The sequence below is a fragment of the Dendrobates tinctorius genome, unplaced genomic scaffold, assembly GCF_039654945.1.
Source record: "Dendrobates tinctorius isolate UK_male_01 unplaced genomic scaffold, ASM3965494v1 ptg000156l, whole genome shotgun sequence".
Taxonomy (NCBI): Eukaryota; Metazoa; Chordata; class Amphibia; order Anura; family Dendrobatidae; genus Dendrobates; species Dendrobates tinctorius.
Genome location: NW_027361823.1, coordinates 6,907,804 through 6,926,275, shown reverse-complemented (window position 1 = coordinate 6,926,275; position 18,472 = coordinate 6,907,804). Strand labels below are relative to the sequence as shown.

Genomic DNA, 18,472 nt, shown 5'->3' with positions numbered 1-18,472 from the left:
AGAGTTTTATAACCAGTAGACATAATTTGATCACTGAAGACAGAACTGTAAACATGATTGGAGCAGTTTTTGAGAGTGACTGAACAGTGTTGGAGATGAAAAGAGTGACGGGTATAGAAACATTTTTTCTCTTACAAAGTTTCTTTGTATTATTGATTTGTGAAAGCAGAAAATAAAGTATCATTATTTAAAGGGAATCTTTCCTCAGGCTTTTGCTATCCATCTGAGATCAACTTGATGTAGGGGTACATACCCTGATTTCAGTGACGTACCACTTACTGGGCTACTTGCTGCAGTCTTGATAAAATCACTGTTTTGTCTGCTGTAGATCTACCGATACTCTATAGGCTGAACTCTATATAACCTTATCCCCACCATTGATAGGCAGCTTTTTGTATGCACTGTGCATAGGCAGAAAACTGCCAATCAGCTTTGGGTGCAACCCAATTTTAATCTGTTTTTATGGGGACTCTAGGTTTTTATATACGCCCCCAGGCACCATCGATGATCATCATACCCCAAAATCAATTCAAATTAGATTAAACCCCAGATTCCCTGCAGTTCACTTACACCTACTTTGCCATATATTTTTTTCATTCCTAGGTGTTGCTGCAAACTGATGCCAAGGCCGAGCAAGGAAGTGCTTCTTGGTCATAAGCCCCCGTTACACTAAACGATGTCCCAGCGATCCCACCAACGATCCGACATGATGGGATCGCTGGGTCATCGTTAGGCTGATCGCTAGTGAGCTGTCACATAGACAGCCCCAGCGATCAGGACCAGCGACGCTGGACGCTGGTTTCTAATGTAAACGTCGGGTATCCAGGAGCCGCGCTGCTCCTGGATATCCGATGTTTACATTAGTAACCAGCGTCGCTGATCACTGGTCTCTCGCTGCCACACGCAGCGATACGTGCTGGGCAGCGGGAGAACAGCGATCGAAAAAACGGCCCAGACCGCTTGAGCACGATCAGCAATAACCGGCAGGGGGGCCGGTCGCTTATCCCAGTCACACACAGCGATCTCGCTCATGTGTCACAAAATCAGCAATCTCGCTCATGTGTCACAAAATCAGCGATCTCGCTAGCGAGATTGCAGTGTGTGACGGGACCCATAGATTCAGAAGTTAAGGCTTATTCATTAAATCAGAGCAAGACACTGGGATGTGAACCTCCGATGAACGCCTCTGATGACTATAGGCCGGCTATATTAGTAAAATACGTACTGCAGAGTATACATATTTTAATGGATGTGATCAGATTGTAGGCTGCAGACACTCTTCTGACCTCACTGGGTGAATAAAGAAATATGCACCAGAAGGCAAATGCAGCCTGAGGATACACCGTCCAAGAGACTAGCCTGTTTTTACCTGTCTTTTGGGAGTCTTTCTGAAATATTCAGCAAGTCGGATCTAAAGGGGTAAGATTTGATGAACCATACAACTCAAAAATTCATGCTTCATATTCTTTGTATATCGTGTAGCATTTTCTGCACATCCATTTTTTGTTTGTTTCTAAAACTGTTTCTTTTCTAACATGGCCCCCCACTGTGCTTAGACGATAAGTACTGTGTTTAGCAAATCCTATGTGTGTGTTTCTACATGGTTAAGGAGCAAACGATAATTAGATGGTTAAGACGCAAGAGATGACTAATACGTGTGACTCATTCATTTGTGGTAATGAAATGTTATGTCCTGCTGGAGTATAGCCATGAACACCCCCCTGCCATCTCCAGCGTTATCTGGAAGCGAGCCTGCTCTTATGTTTTATGAGCACCTTTTTTTGTTTGCTTTCTGTATTTCTACAATGTGCCTTGTAATTTGTATACAGACATTGAATTGTGCTGTATATTGAGAATATTAAAAATGAGGCTTCTGGCTCCATCATATCCTTTAAAGGGAATCTGTCACCTATTTTTTAGTACATAAGATGCAGCCACCACCATCATGGACTTATCTACAGCATTACAGAATGCAGTAGATAAGCCCCCGGTGTAACCTGAAAGAAGAAAAACGAGTTATATTATACTCACCCAGGGGCGGTCCAGGTCCGGTTGGGTCCGGAGGGTGTCGCGGTCTGGTCCGGCGCCTCCCATCTTCTAGCGATGACGTCCTCTTCTTTGCTTCCTGTCGCGGCTCCGGTGCAGGCGTACTGCTCTGCCCTGTTAAGGGCAGAGTACTGCAGTGCGACACCCTTTGGACCTGGACCGCCCCAGGGTGAGTATAATATAACTCGTTTTTCTTCTCTTTCAGGTTACATCGGGGGCTTATCTACAGCATTCTGTAGATAACGGTGGCCAATTTTTTCAATTCTGACCAGTGTCACTTTATGAGGTCATAACTCTAGAACGCTTCAACGGATCCTACTGATTCTGACATTGTTTTCTCATGACATATTGTACTTCATGATGGTGGTAAAAATTTTTAGATATGATCTGCGCTTATTTGTTAAAAAAAATCAAAATTTGGCGAAAAATTTAGAAAATTTTCAAACTTTTAATTTTTATGCCCTTAAATCAGAGAGTGATATCGCACAAAATAGTTAATAAATAACATTTCCCACATGTCGACTTTACATCTGCACAATTTTGGAAACGTAATTTTCTTTTTTTAGGAAGTTATAAGGGTTAAAAGTTGACCAGCGATTTCTCAGTTTTACAACAAAATTTGCAACACCATTTTTTTTAGGGACCACCTCACATTTGAAGTGAGATTGGGGGGTCAATATGACAGAAAATACCCAAAAGAGACACCATTCTAAAAACTGCACCTCTCAATGTACTCAAAACCACATTCAAGAAGTTTATTAACCCTTCAGGTGCTTCACATGAATGAATGGAATATGGAAGGAAAAAATAAACATTTAACTTTTTTTCACAAACATTTTACTTCAAAACCATTTTTTTTTATTTTCACAAGTGTAAAAAGAGAAAATGAACCACACAATTTTTTGTGCAATTTCTCACGAATACGCTAATACCCCGTATGTGGGGCTAAACCACTGTTTGAGCACACGGCAGAGCTCAGAACGGAAGGAGTGCCGTTTGACTTTTTCAATGCAGAATTGGCTGGAATTGAGATCGGATGCCATGTCGCATTTGGAGAGCCCCTGATGTACCTAAACAGTGGAAACCCCCCACAAGTGACGCCATTTTGGAAATTAGACTCCCCCCAAGGGACTTATCTAGATGTGTGGTGAGCACTTTGAACCCCCAAGTGTTTCACTAAAGTTTATAATGTAGAGCCGTGAAAATAAAAAAAATCATTTTTTTTTCCCACAAAAATGATCTTTTAGCCTCCAATTTTTATTTTCCTAAGGGTAACAGGAGAAATTGGACCCCAAAAGTTGTTGTCCAATTTGTCCTGAGTACGTTGGTATCCTATATGTGGGAGAAAACTACTGTTTGGGCACACGGTGGGGCTTGGAAGGGAAGTAGTGACGTTCTGAAATGCAGACTTTGATGGAATGGTGTGCGGGCGTCATGTCGCGTTTGCAGAGCCCCTGATGTACCTAAACAGTGGAAACCCCCAATTCTAATTCCAACCCTAACCCCAACACACCCCTAACCCTAATCTCAGCCCTAACCATAACCCTAACCACAAACCTAACACCAACACACCCATAACCTTAATCCCAGCCCTAACCCTAGCCCTAACCTGTGTACCTGCTTTTTTTTTTCTTTACTTTTTTTTATTTTTGTGACAAGATCGCTGCCCTGCGATCTGACTCATAGTAACGCCACTTCTCCTCTGATCTCACACTGACAGATGATCAGAGGTGAAGCAGCGTTACTGTGTGACAAGATCGCTGCCTGGCACAGCTGTGCCAGGCAGCGATCAGCTGTGCCAGGCAGTGATCTAGTCACACAGTAACGCTGCTTCACCTCTGATCATCTGTCAGTGTTAGATCAGAGGAGAAGCCGCGTTACAATGAGTGAGATCTCCGGGAAACAAGCAGCTTTCCCAGCGATCGCTCCCATTGGCTGCTGTGACGCTGACGTCATCAGGACCTGAACCAATCAGGTCTCGATGACGTCGGGGGTCCCAGCATGCATTGTGCACCGGGATCCCCGCGTTGTAAGGTATGTGGGGGTCCCGGGGGGCACAAAACCGCCGACAGTAGATAAACGTCGGCGCTGCACAAAGCCCAGCAAGCGCCCACGTTTATCTACTGTCACCGTGGGTGAAGCGTAGAGAATTGTGTTTACAGCAATTTTGCAATTCCAAATCATTCTCTTTCCTGAAATAGTGGTTTTCTAGATCAATAAACACCATTTTAATGTTAGAGGCAAATAAACCTAGTTTATTTTATAGGAAACCACTGAACCCTTCTCATCTTATGTGATGGCCATGGTGACAATGAATACTCAAAAAATATGCTTAAGCAACCAAGCTAGTAAAGATGTCACGCTGTCTCGAACACTTCTCAATGGCTGCACACGTGTCTTGTGTGCGAAAGTAAAGTGGGACTTCGCTTCTCACACAAACTCACCCACTCACCTATTGCATTGGGTTGAAATTGTGCGAAGTGCGCCGCACACCCACACCATACTTTTTCGCTACCACCACCTGCTGTTTTGAAAGTCCAGCAGGACGGTGAATGCTGAATAATACACCTGCACACACACCACACACACTTCCCAAGTCTACAAAAATGAAATAAAATACCTACACACAAGTAAAATCAGTACAGTTGGGAAAACAAGTATTTAGTCAGCCACCAATTGTGCAAGTTCTCCCACTTAAAAAGATGAGAGGCCTGTAATTGACATCATAGGTAGACCACAACTATGTGAGTCAAAATGAGAAAACAAATCCAGAAAATCACCTTGTCTGATTTGGCAAGATTTATTTTGCAAATTATGGTGGAAAATAAGTATTTGGTCATTAGCAAAAGTTCATCTCAATATTTTGTTATATATCCATTGTTGGCAATGACAGAGGTCAAACGTTTTCTGTAAGTCTTCACAAGGTTGGCACACACTGTTGGTGGTATGATGGCCCATTCCTCTATGCAGATCTCCTCTAGAGCAGTGATGTTTTGGGCCTGTCACTTGGCAACATGGACTTTCAAATCCCTCCTAAGATTTTCTATGGGGTTGAAATGGCATAAACTGTGCATTATATGGGCATCTTATGGGGCCCATCATGAAATTTATGAAGCATTATATGGGGCGTATTGTGTATGGAGCATCCTATGGGGCCCATCTTGAACTTTGTGGAGCAGCATATTTTGTATGGAGCATTTACCAGTAGCTGCTGCATTTCCCACGTGTCATGCTGCTACAATGCAGGTAGATACAAGCTCCACCAGATGGCAATAGAGTGGAGGGAGGACTGCACGCAGCAATAGCAGACCTGCAGCACAACAGCAAAGCTACCAGCAGGTGGCAGCAGAATAAAGGAACAAAGGAATAAACAAACACAGAGTCAGAAACAAGTCAAATGGGTCAGTACCAGTCAGGAACAGATATGCCAAAGACAAGAGACATAGCAAGTCAAGGTCCAAGCCAAGTCAAATACCAGAGAGTCCAAAACACGAGAGGGGGAACACAGAGTCGGGACGGGAAGAGGGGAACAAACAGACAGGCTAAGTCAGCACAAGCAGAAGGACAAATCGGTATACACGGAGTCAGCTACTCATGCTGTAGGGAGACACTATAACTGACACCGCCTGCAGATTGCAGTGAAGAGAAATAGCCAGCCTAGTGCCAGAACGAGGCAGAGAAAAGTTAACCCTTGACATGATCAGACCGGGAAAGAAAGACAGGATGCAAAACCCGACCTGGATCATGACACCACCCAAGGCTTATGCTTGAGTAAATATGTTTTTCCAGTTTTTTTGTGGTAAAATTAGGAGCCTTGGCTTATACTCGGGTCGGCTTATACTCGAATATATACTGCGGATAAATAATGAAAGCTCTTACAAGTTAAATCGGTGAGATCACAGTAGAAATTGGGATAGAGCTACAATTGATGTTGTCTCTCCTGAATATGACAACTAGATTTTTCTGGAGAAGACATTATAAAGGGTCCCATCCACACCCCTCACTCCTCCTCCTGGTCAAGTGAGAGGAGGATGGCTTATTATATTAACAGAAACATGGTGCAAAGGTGTAATTACTAATCTATGTCACATTTTCTCACAGGAATCTTGTAGTGGAAGGATAAGATCACCATAGTTCCAACCATAGTTTCACCATGCAACACACCAAATATGACAATGATATATCCGTAATTCGGGTTGATATTACAATTCTGTGGTTGAGAGACCAATTCTGTATTTTCCCAAGGACTAAAATTCCTGGCACTTGAACCCACTGAAGCAATTATTTTCCCCAATCACAGATATATCTGTGGATGACATATGTCCATGACATAGCGATAATAATCTCCGCCATGTGAGGTTTCTTGTATGGAGATGACCAGTTTTCTTTAAGGGCAATTATATTCACCCTTGATGTAGCATTGACTTGCTAACAAGGATGTACACAGTAACAGTTTGCTCTCCCAGAAACTGTCAGTCACTCGCTAATTAATTTATCTACACCCAGGAGATGCTGCCAAGTGTCCAGTCGTATTGGATTTATTTATCTGATCCAAAACCCAATTCATAACACAAGCATGTTATATTAAAGATATAATAATCTATCATGAAATGAGATTATATAAAATAACAAGTCTAGACGGGCAGTGTCACTGTCTCCTTATTGTCTTGTAGCAGTTTACCGGCACGTCTGACTTTGGGAAGGTCGTCTCCGTTGATAAACATACTTCTCGGAATCGTGTTACGAAAAATTAAAGGAGGTATCTGATTTCCTTAGGTGACCCTCCAACTTTTCGCTTCCCCCCAGTTGGTGTATAAGTGAGGCTCCCTTATTATAGAACTCTTTTGCGTAATGAAAGTTATACCTCATTAGTTGTTTGACTTTGTAAGAAGAGGAATATGGGAGGGAATTAAAATTTAAAAAGAAGATTTATAAAACCCTTATATTATACCTTTAGGTATAATATTTGTCATGAAAATCTTAAGTTAAGATCTGAATGTAATTGTATTCGAGAGGCATAACAGGTACCATGAAAATGGCTGGTGATCTTGGTGTTCTCCTATGGATGTCACATATTATTATTAATATTATTATTATATATTTATATAGCGCCATTAATTCCATGGTGCTGTACATGAGAAGGCGGGTTACATACAAAGTTATAAATATCGTTAAAGCTGGAGTCACGCATAGCGACTTACCAGCGATCCCGACACCGATTATCAAGGTGTCAGGATCGCTGGTAAGTCGCTATGTGATCGCTGGTGAGCTGCCACACAGACAGCTTCACCAGCAATCAGCGCAGCGATGCCGAGCGCCCGGCATCGCTTGCCATCCCTGTAAAAAATAGAATTAAAATAAAAAATATTGTTATTCTCACCTTCCGACGTCCCGCGCAGCATTCCCGCCTCTCTCCACGCTCCGGTCCCAGTAATCCTTTGCGAGAATGACCATGAGGCGTCACGGTCTCGCGGGAGCGCGAAGTCTCGCGGTCATTCGTGCAAAGGATCACTGGGACCGGAGCGTGGAGAGAGGAAGGCTGCGCGGGACGTCGGAAGGTGAGAATAACAATATTTTTTATTTTAATTCTATTTTTTACAGCTGATCGCTGGTCTCCCGCCTGTCACACGCAGCAATGCGTGCTGGCCAGCGGGAGACCAGCGACCAAAAAAATGTCCAGAGGTTTCTTACAGAGATCAGCGATACCGGCAGGGGGGCCGGTCGCTGATCGCTGTTACACACAGCGATCTCGCTGGTCAGATCGCTGTTACGTCACAAAAGTTGTGACTCAGCAGCGATCTCGCTAGCGAGATTGCTATGTGTGACTCCCGCTTAACAGTAAACAAGTTTCCACAACAAATTTACAATGACAGACTGGTACAGAGGGGAGAGGATCCTGTCCTTGCGGACTTACATTCTACGGGATAGCGGGGAAAAGACAGAAGGTTTGGGGTGCAGCAGCTCTGGTGGTGATGAGGCCGCAGCGAGGTGGCAGAATGGTTATTGCAGTCTGTAATCTTTCCTGAAAAGATGGGTTTTCAGGTTCCGTTTGAAGGATCCGAGGGTGGTGGATAATCGGACGTGTTGAGGCATGGCAATCCAGAGGATAGGGGATATTCAGGAGAAATCTTGGAGGCGGTTGTGTGAGGAACGATTAAGTGTGGAGGAGAGAAGGAGGTCTTGGGAGGATCGAAGAGTACATGAGGGAAGATATTGGGAGATTAGTTCAGAGATATAGGGAGGGGAAAGTTTGTGGATGGCTTTGTAGGTCAGTGTTAGTAGTTTGAACTGGATTCGTTGGGGAATTGGGAGCCAATGGAGGGATTTGCAGAGGGGAGAGGCAGGGGAGTAGTGAAGAGAGAGGTGGATTAGTCGGGCAGCAGAATTGAGGACAGACTGGAGTGGTGCAAGAGAGTTAGCAGGGAGGCCACAGAGGAGAGTGTTGCAGTAGTCAAGGCGGGAGATGATGAGGGCATGTACAAGAGTTTTAGTAGATTGAGGACTGAGGAAGGGACGGATTCTGGAAATATTTTTGAGTTGGAGGCGACAGGAGGTGGCAAGAGATTGGAAATGTGGTTTGAAGGACAGGGCAGAGTCGAGAGTTACTCCAAGGCAGCGGATTTCAGGTGCGGGAGAGAGCATGATGCCATTTACCATAATAGATAGATCGGGTAGGGAAGATAAGTGAGATAGAGGAAAGATAATGAGTTCAGTTTTGCATACCTTGAGTTTTAGGAAGCGAGAGGTGAAAAAGGAGGATATGGCTGATAGACACTCCGGGATTCTGGACAGCAGAGAGGTGACATCTGGGCCAGAGAGGTAGATCTGAGTGTCATCTGCATACAGGTGGTACTGGAAGCCATGGGACTTTATGAGTTGTCCTAGGCCAAGCGTACAGATGGAAAAAAGTAGGGGCCCCAGGACAGAGCCTTGGGGGACTTCAACAGAGAGGGGGCGGGATGAGGAGGTAGTGTGGGAGTGGGAAACGCTGAATGTGCGGTCGGAAAGGTATGAGGAAATCCAGGACAGGGCGAGGTCTTTTATGCCAAGGGAAGAAAGAATCTGTAGCAGTAGGCAGTGGTCAACTGTGTCAAAGGCAGAGGACAGGTCAAGAAGGAGGAGGATAGAGAACTGTCTGTTAGCTTTGGCTGTAAGTAAGTCATTAGTAATTTTGGTCAGGGCAGTTTCAGTGGAGTGGTGGGGGCGGAAGCCAGATTGCAGGATGTCAAGGAGGGAGTTAGATGAGAGGTGGGAGGAAAGGTGAGCATGGACATGCTGTTCAAGGAGTTTGGAAGCAAACGGGAGCAGTGATATGGGGTGATAGCTGGGCAGAGTAGTTGGGTCAAGGTTTGACTTTTTGAGGATGGGTGCTATGGTGGCATGTTTGAAGGCAGAAGGGAAGGTACCAGAAGTTAGGGATAGGTTGAAGAGATGGGTTGGGGCTGGAATGATCATGTTAGTGAGGTTGGGGAGCAGGTGGGAAGGGATGGGGTCAAGTGCACAGGTGGTGAGGCGTGATTTGGAAAGGAGATGAGTAAGCTCTCCTTCAGTGATGTTGTAGAGGGAGGTTATTAGGGAAGGGCAGAGGTCTGGTATGTGGAGAGGTTGGGGTGGTGAAGCTGTAAAAGTTTGCCTTGTTTGGTCAGTCTTGTTTTTGAAGTAGGTGGCAAAGTCCTCAGCAGAGATGAGGGGAGTTGGAGGTTCCAGTGGTGGGCGGAGGAGAGAGTTGAATGTGGTGAACAGTTGTTTTGGGTTGTGGGATAGTGAAGATGCAAGGTTTGTGAAATAGGTCTGTTTAGCAGAGGTGAGGGCTGATTTAAAGGCAAGTGTAGCTTGTTTGAAAGCAGCGAAGTCGTCTGGCAGGCGTGTTTTCTTCCAATGCCACTCCGCGACCCTGGATGCTTGTCGAAGTTTTTTGGTGAGGTTGTTGTGCCAGGGTTGCCTATTGGATTGTTGCACTTTGCCATGCATGAGAGGGGCGACTGAGTCTATGGCTGATGTGAAGGTGGCTGTTGTGAGTTCATTTTTCGGTCCACCAGTTGTGATTTCTCCTTCCAGGCTCCCTCTGTTGGTAACTGGAGGTAGTGAGGCTGATTTAATCAGTAGAAACCTGCCACCTGATAATGAGGATGACAATTGGACCTCAGGAATCTCAGACTGGATTTAAGACAGCCGACGCCCTAGTCTGGTGCTGGTGATTCCTTCTGGCTTTTCAGGTCTTGGTTTTCAGCTCTGTTCCAGTCATCTAAAGCTAAGTTTTTCTGCTAATGTTCACACTTGATTTTGTTGGTCTATTCAGTTTTTTATGTGGTCAGCCAGCCCCAGCTGGGGCTGCGCTAAATTTCCACTCTTATCTTTCTGTATTTGCCAATTTGCTTTTTGTCCCTTATTAGATTGGCCTCTTTTTGCTCTGTCTCAGAATATTTCAGAGTGCTGATATAGTGGGTGAAGTCTAGTGACTTCAGGGTTAATTTTGCTATCAGAAGTGTTGGACTTTATTTTTGTAGGGTTTTTTGCAGATTGCAGACAGTGTCTTTTCTTTCCTATCCTTTCTAGTTAGTTTGGGCCCCATCGTTTGCTCAGCCTATTTTCCTGCCTGTGTTTGTGCTTTCATCTTGTTTCACCATCAATACATGTGTGGGGGCTGTCTTTCCTTTGGTTAGTTTTTCCCTTTTCTTGCTTCAGGTTTATTTAGTCCTCTGGCTGTGACGAGGCGTCTAGGACCATCGTACGTACGCTCCACGGCTGCTGCTAGTTGTGTGGTTAGGATCAGGGATCTGCAATCTGCATAGTTACCAACCTCTCTGGTTTTCTGTGACTTAGCTTGTTTTGTTTTTTTCTCCTCGGTGACCCATTCATAACAGGTGGCACTGTCTCTGTTGTGGAGTGAAGATATGGAGGACAGAGGTAGAAGAGAGTCTGTGAATGTCTAGGTGTGCAAGATTTCTGCGAGGATGTGCTAGTGGCTGGACGTAAGGGGCAGGTAAGAAGGACAAGGATGAGAAGGTGAGTAGATGGTGGTCAGATAGGGGGAAGGGGGAGGTTGTGAGATTAGATAGGGAACAGAGGCGGGTCAAGATGAGGTCTAATGTATGTCCATCTGTGTGGGTGGCTGTGGAGCACCACTGAGTAAGTCCAAAGGATGAGGTAAGTGACAGGAGTTTGGAGGCTGCTGGCTGGGGGGTGTCAATGGGGATGTTGAAATCCCCCATGATGATGGTGGGGATGTCAGCAGAGAGAAAGTGGAGGAGCCAGGTGGAAAATTGGTCGATGAAGGTAGTGGCTGAGCCCGGTGGTCGGTATATGACAGCCATTTGGAGATTAGAGGAAGAGTAGATACGGACAGAGTGAACCTCGAAAGAAGGGGGGATAAGGGAGGGTGGGGGTTGGATAGGGTTGAAGGAGCAGTTTTTAGAAAGGAGGAAACCCACTCCTCCACCATGTCTGTTGCCAGGTCGAGGAGTGTGGGTAAACTGGAGGCCGCCGTAACTCAGTGCGGCCGGGGAGGCCGTGTCAGGGGGTGTCAGCCAGGTCTCAGTGAGGGCCACGAAGGAAAGGTTGCGGAAGGTAAAGAGGTCGTGGATCAAGTGGAGCTTGTTGCAGATGAAGCGAGCATTCCAAAGTGCTCCAGAAAGAGGGTGCGGGAGGGAGGGGGTCAGTGGCACGGGTTTTAAGTGTGAGGGATTGCGGTAGTTTCTCTTAGAGTGAGAAAGATAGGGGTGAGGATTAGTGGGGGGGCCAGGATTGGGGGATATGTCACCAGCAGTGAGAAGAAGCAGAGAAAGGGAAAGCAGGTAGTGAAGGAGAGTGATCGTTTTGTATTGTATGTTAGTAGGAGAGGTCTTAGGTTAAGGAGTATGTCTGCAGAAAAAGCGAGGTGGGGGGTAAGAGAGGGGAGATGGTTATTTGGTTTGAGGGTGCAGGGGTTTGGGGATAGTGAAGGAGAGTAAGGATTAGTGGAGCAAACACGGTGATGGCAATTGTGAGCATGGATAAACAGGAGGGTAACAAAAAAAAAGTAAAGGAAGAAAGCAGTGGTTAGTCTTACCGTCTGACCGATTTCTGGACTATTTCTGGTAATATTTCTGATGTTACACTTTCAAGATGTTACACTTTCAAGATGTTACATCTGACCAAGGTCATATCTGACCTGCTCGCTTCAACTTATACCATTCAAATGTCCATGAAATGAAGCCAGGTGAGGGAGAGAGGGAGGAGGAGAAGGGGGCTGGAGGACCGTTCACAGCAGGGGACAATTAACAGATTGCAGTTAATAGGACATCTGCCTAGCATCAAAGCTGAAGAAAGAGGTAGGACAGGATGGACATATCAGGCTAATATATGATACATGGGACCATATGGCTCTCATAATGTTCTTCAGTTTTCTCTATTGCAAGAGCCCTAAAAATCAAGTTTGAAGTAATTTTTTTATGATTTGCATTAATCATTTCAGAACATGTAGTTGCATTTCTTATATATTATATGACTTCTATATTTCTGCTGCACTGAAAGCTGTGTACACACGTCTGAGAACTCTTAAACCAGATGTTTCTGTTTATTCCACGGCTCCTTAACCTTCAAGTGATCGAGTCCTGTAGACAATTCCTGTTGTGGGAAGACACGTGATTTATAAATATTAAGCAGAGCAGGAACATTTGAAGTCCGGCGCATATCGTGTATTGATTTTTCCATCCTGTTAAGTCACCTGTGTATGTCTTTTATGTCTACATTTCATTGATACTACATTACTGGATTTATTATTGTTCTGGTGTGTTTTTTTCAGAATGCACAGAACGTAGTTATTTCTCTGTGAAGTTGATTCAGAGAGGGCCTTCCCTCTGAGACTTTGGTATAAGTTAAGTGTTGATGGACATGTCTAAAATATTAGGATTTTTCCAAGTGATTTATGACTACATCAAAGTTCATCTCAATTTTGATGCGGTTTGTGGTATTAAATTAGCTGAGAAAGGTTTTGTAAAAGACATAAAAAAGATGCAAAATTTTCATCACAACGATCTGACTGCTTTTTCCTTCTTTTCAATCTGCAACCAGGAATGTGCAGTTAAACAAACAGTGTTAAAAAGAATAACAATGCAAATATCTTAATGAAGGCCAACTGCATTTTTTTTAGCCCCTAATAAATATATATATATATATATATATATATATATATATATATATATATATATATATTAGCTGAAGAGCCCGGCACTGCCCGGGCATAGTAACTAACTGTGGTTAGTTATAGCAAATTATAATTATCCTCCATCCCATAATCCCGGGCCCATATACCCATCATACATATCCACCATCCCATAGGCCCGTGCCCATATACCCATCATACATATCCTCCATCCCATAGTCGACTGCCCATATACCCATCACACATATCCTCCATCCCATAGTCCCATGCCCATATACCCATCATACATATTCTCCATCCCATAGTCCCATGCCCATATACCCATCATACATATTCTACATCCCATAGCCGAGTGCCCATATACCCATCACACATCCTTCATCTCATAGTCCCATGCCCATATACCCATCATACATATCCGCCATCCCATAGTCCCGTGCCCATATACCCATCATACATATCTGCCATCCCATAGTCCCGTGCCCATATATACCCATCATACATATCCTACATCCCATGGTAGAGTGCCCATATACCCATCACACATCCTCCATCCCATAGTAGACTGCCCATATACCATCATACATATCCTCCATCCCTTAGTCCAGTGCCCATATACCCATCACACATCCTCCATTACATAGTCAACCATTATGACATCATAATAAGCGGCGGGGCTTGCAACCTATGATGAATCGGCGTCGCCATGGCAACCATTATGACATCATAATGAGGGGTGGGGCTTGATACACACACACTTTTTCCCCATTATGTAGATAGGGGCATTATGACATCATAATGAGGGGCGGGGCTTGACGCGCACACACTTTTTCCCCATTATGTAGATAGGGGCAAAATTGTTTGGTGAATTGGAACGCGCGGGGTTAAAATTTCGCCTCACAGCATAGCTTAGGACGCTCTCGGGGTCCAGACGTGTGACTGTGCCAAATTTTGTGGCTGTAGCTGCGACGGTGCTGATGCCTATCCCGGACATACACACATACACACACACACATACATACATACATACACACACACTTTGAGCTTTATCTAATATATAAAGCTCAAAGTGTGTATGTATGTGTGTATGTATGTATGTGTGTATGTCCGGGATAGGCATCCGCACCGTCGCAGCTACAGCCACAAAATTTGGCACAGTCACACGTCTGGACCCCGAGAGCGTCCTAAGCTACGTTGTGAGGCGAAATTTTAACCCCGCGCGTTCCAATTCACCAAACAATTTTGCCCCTATCTACATACTGGGGGAAAAAGTGTGTGCGCGTCAAGCCCCGCCCCTCATTGTGATGTCACAATGCCCCTATTTGCATACTGGGGAAGCAGTGTGTGCGTATCAAGCCCCGCCCCTCATTATGATGTCACAATGGTTTCCATGGCGACGCTGATGTCACCAAAGGTTGCAAGCCCTGCCGCCGCTCATTATGATGTCATAATGGTTGACTATGGAATGGAGGATGTGTGATGAGTATATGGGCACTGGACTATGGGATGGAAGATATGTATGACAGGTATATGGGCACGGGACTATGGGATGGAGGATATGTATATGGGCACGGGACTATGGGATGGAGGATGTGTGATGGGTATATGGGCACTGGACTATGGGATGGAGGATATGTATGACGGGTATATGGGCACGGGACTATGGGATGGCGGATATGTATATGGGCACGGGACTATGGGATGGAGGATGTGTGATGGTATATGGGCACTGGACTATGGGATGGAGGATATGTATGACGGGTATATGGGCACGGGACTATGGGATGGCGGATATGTATTTTGGCACGGGACTATGGGATGGAGGATGTGTGATGGGTATATGGCCACTGGACTATGGGATGGAGGATATGTATGATGGGTATATGGCCACTGGACTATGGGATGGAGGATATGTATGATGGGTATATGGGCACGGGACTAGGAGATGGCGGATATGTATGATTGGTATATGGGCACGGGACTATGGGATGGAGGATATGTATGATGGGTATATGGGCATGGGACTATGAGATGAAGGATGTGTGATGGGTATATGGGCACTCGACTATGGGATGGTGAATATGTATGATGGGTATATAGGCATGGGACTATGGGATGGAGAATATGTATGATGGGTTTATGGGCATGGGACTATGGGATGGAGAATATGTATGATGGGTATATGGGCACTCGACTATGGGATGGAGGATATGTATGATGGGTATATGGGCACGGGACTATGGGATGGAGGATAATTATAACTAACTTTCTATAACTAGCCACAGTTAGTTACTATGCCCGGGCAGCGCCGGCCTCTTCAGCTAGTATATTATATATATATATATATATATATATATATATATATATATATATATATATATATATATATATATATATATATACAGTCATGGCCAAAAGTATTGACACCCCTGCAATTCTGTCAGATAATACTCAGTTTCTTCCTGAAAATGATTGCAAACACAAATTCTTTGGTATTATTATCTTCATTTAATTTGTCTTTAATGAAAAAACACAAAATAGAATGAAGCAAAAAGCAAAACATTGATCATTTTACACAAAACTCCAAAAATGGGCCAGACAAAAGTATTGGCACCCTCAGCCTAATACTTGGTTGCACAACCTTTAGCCAAAATAACTGCGACCAACCGCTTCCGGTAACCATCAATGAGTTTCTTACAATGCTCTGCTGGAATTTTAGACCATTCTTCTTTGGCAAACTGCTCCAGATCCCTGATATTAGAAGGGTGCCTTCTCCAAACTGCCATTTTTAGATTTCTCCACTGGTGTTCTATGGGATTCAGGTCTGGACTCATTGCTGGCCACCTTAGAAGTCTCCAGTGCTTTCTCTCAAACCATTTTCTAGTGCTTTTTGAAGTGTGTTTTGGGTCATTGTCCTGCTGGAAGACCCATGACCTCTGAGGGAGACCCAGCTTTCTCACACTGGGCCCTGAATTATGCTGCAAAATTTGTTGGTAGTCTTCTGACTTCATAATGCCATGCACACGGTCAAGCAGTCCAGTGTCAGAGGCAGCAAAGCAACCCCAAAACATCAGGGAACCTCCGCCATGTTTGACTGTAGGGACCGTGTACTTTTCTTTGAATGCCTCTTTTTTCTCCTGTAAACTCTATGTTGATGCTTTTTCCCTAAAAGCTCTACTTTTGTCTCATCTGACCAGAGAACATTCTTCCAAAATGTTTTAGGCTTTTTCAGGTAAGTTTTGGCAAACTCCAGCCTGGCTTTTTTATGTCTCGGGGTAAGAAGTGGAGTCTTCCTGGGTCTCCTACCATACAGTCCCTTTTCATTCAGATGCCGACGGATAGTACGGGTTGACACCATTGTACCCTCGGACTGCAGGGCAGCTTGAACTTGTTTGGATGTTAGTGGAGGTTCTTTATCCAACATTCGCACAATCTTGCGTTGAAATCTCTTGTGAATTTTTCTTTTCCGTCCACATCTAGGGAGGTTAGCCACAGTGCCATGGGCTTTACACTTCTTGATGACACTGCACACGGTAGACACAGGAACATTCAGGTCTTTGGAGATGGACTTGTAGCCTTGAGATTGCTCATGCTTCCTCACAATTTGGTTTCTCAAGTCCTCATTCTTTGGTCTTCTTTCTTTTCTCCATGCTCAATGTGGTACACACAAGGACACAGGACAGAGGTTGAGTCAACTTTAATCCATGTCAACTGGCTGCAAGTGTGATTTATTTATTGCCATCACCTGTTAGGTGCCACAAGTAAGTTACAGGTGCTGTTAATTACACAAATTAGAGAAGCATCACATGATTTTTCGAACAGTGCCAATACTTTTGTCCACCCTCTTTGTTATGTTTGGTGTGGAATTATATCCAATTTGGCTTTAGGACAATTCTTTTTGTGTTTTTTCATTTAAGACAAATTAATTGAAGATAATAATACCAAAGAATTTGTGTTTGCAATCATTTTCAGGAAGAAACTGAGTATTATCTGACAGAATTGCAGGGGTGTCAATACTTTTGGCCATGACTGTATATATAAGTAAAAAAATGTACCTGAATGTGCCCATATCTATTAAAGATATTGGATTTATTTTGATCACTGTACCTAGAAGGAGGGTGGATGACAATATTAATGATATCATCAATGTTGATTTTAGTGTCCAAGAATTAGTCACACCACCCATTAGAGGAGATGATTGGGATTGAAAGGTCCTACAAAACAAACTGGATACATCGGATGAGCAGTGTCAAACCAAGACTGCTTCCATATACCTTTAAGGACCAACTAACCTAAAAACACTAAACAAGAATAATACACATGACTCCAGTTGGGTGAACGAATGGAAACGGCTTTATTAACCATCCATTTTTTTTTATCCCTTTTGACCCCGCATAAAACAAAAATCCACCAATGCCGAGTCACAGCACGAGGCAGTGAGCGTATGATAGCAACGGGGCCAAAAAACCCACCAAGGCAGGAGGTCGAAACACTTTATTCAACCCTCCCATCATCGCCACCCAACAATACCAGAGCAGACAGAAAAATATTGTTTTATGTAATTTGGTGGCGCTGGTGTGTATTGGGATTTTAAGGACTGCTGCAACTCTAGACAATACCCACAGGGTTGTCAAAATAATTGTATACTTAGAATACAGATTTGCGCTAGTCAAACTCACCGATTAAACAATATATGCAGAATATTATATAATAATAATATTATATGGTAAAATTAGTTGGGAGTCACTCAAACCACGACCCATCCCAAACAAAACAAACCTCGTACGGTGTCGCGGTGGGAAACATAAAACCAAATTGTCTCTTTCGACAAGAGGATGAAAAAAACCAAAAACAATAAGGAAAACAAAACGGAAAACTGCCCTATCAAGAAAGGGTTAAATAAATGATAGACGCCAATAAAGTTCTATCAAAATGCAGCCATGAAACCCCAGACTTGGTGCACAGCTGTGATCAGTGATTCCAGCTTAGGCTATGTACCCACGTTGCAGAAATGAGGCTGCTGGGTGTCCCCTGGCTGACCTGAGGTGAACTAATGAACGTGGGAAAAAAATGCAGAAACTTTCACACGGTAATTAGTTCATCTCAGGGCAGCCAGTGAGTCTGCGCAGAGCTGAATTAATTCATTTCGTAGTAGTTTACAGTGGGGCTGATCGCATTAGCACCGGTCCTCATTGTAAACTATTTAACCCCTTGTGAAGGATTACAGCGTGGGACATGACTGGACGGCTGAGAGGTAAGGATATTGTTGATTTTTTTTTTTTT

The 18,472-nt window shown here is 44.1% G+C and overlaps 1 protein-coding gene across 3 annotated transcripts in view; it reads left to right on the top strand.

Annotated features, from left to right (window-relative positions):
- Nucleotides 1-18,472, top strand: part of LOC141051301 (AMSH-like protease) — a 153,381-nt gene that overhangs the window by 43,669 nt on the left and 91,240 nt on the right. Inside the window, exon 1 of one of the 3 annotated variants that reach the window (XM_073548194.1) lies at nucleotides 10,847-11,029. The exons of the other annotated variants lie outside the window; for them this stretch is intronic. The gene's annotated coding sequence lies outside the window, so the exon portion shown is untranslated. Of the gene's footprint in view, nucleotides 1-10,846; nucleotides 11,030-18,472 lie in introns of those variants that run through there. 3 annotated transcript variants of the gene reach the window in all.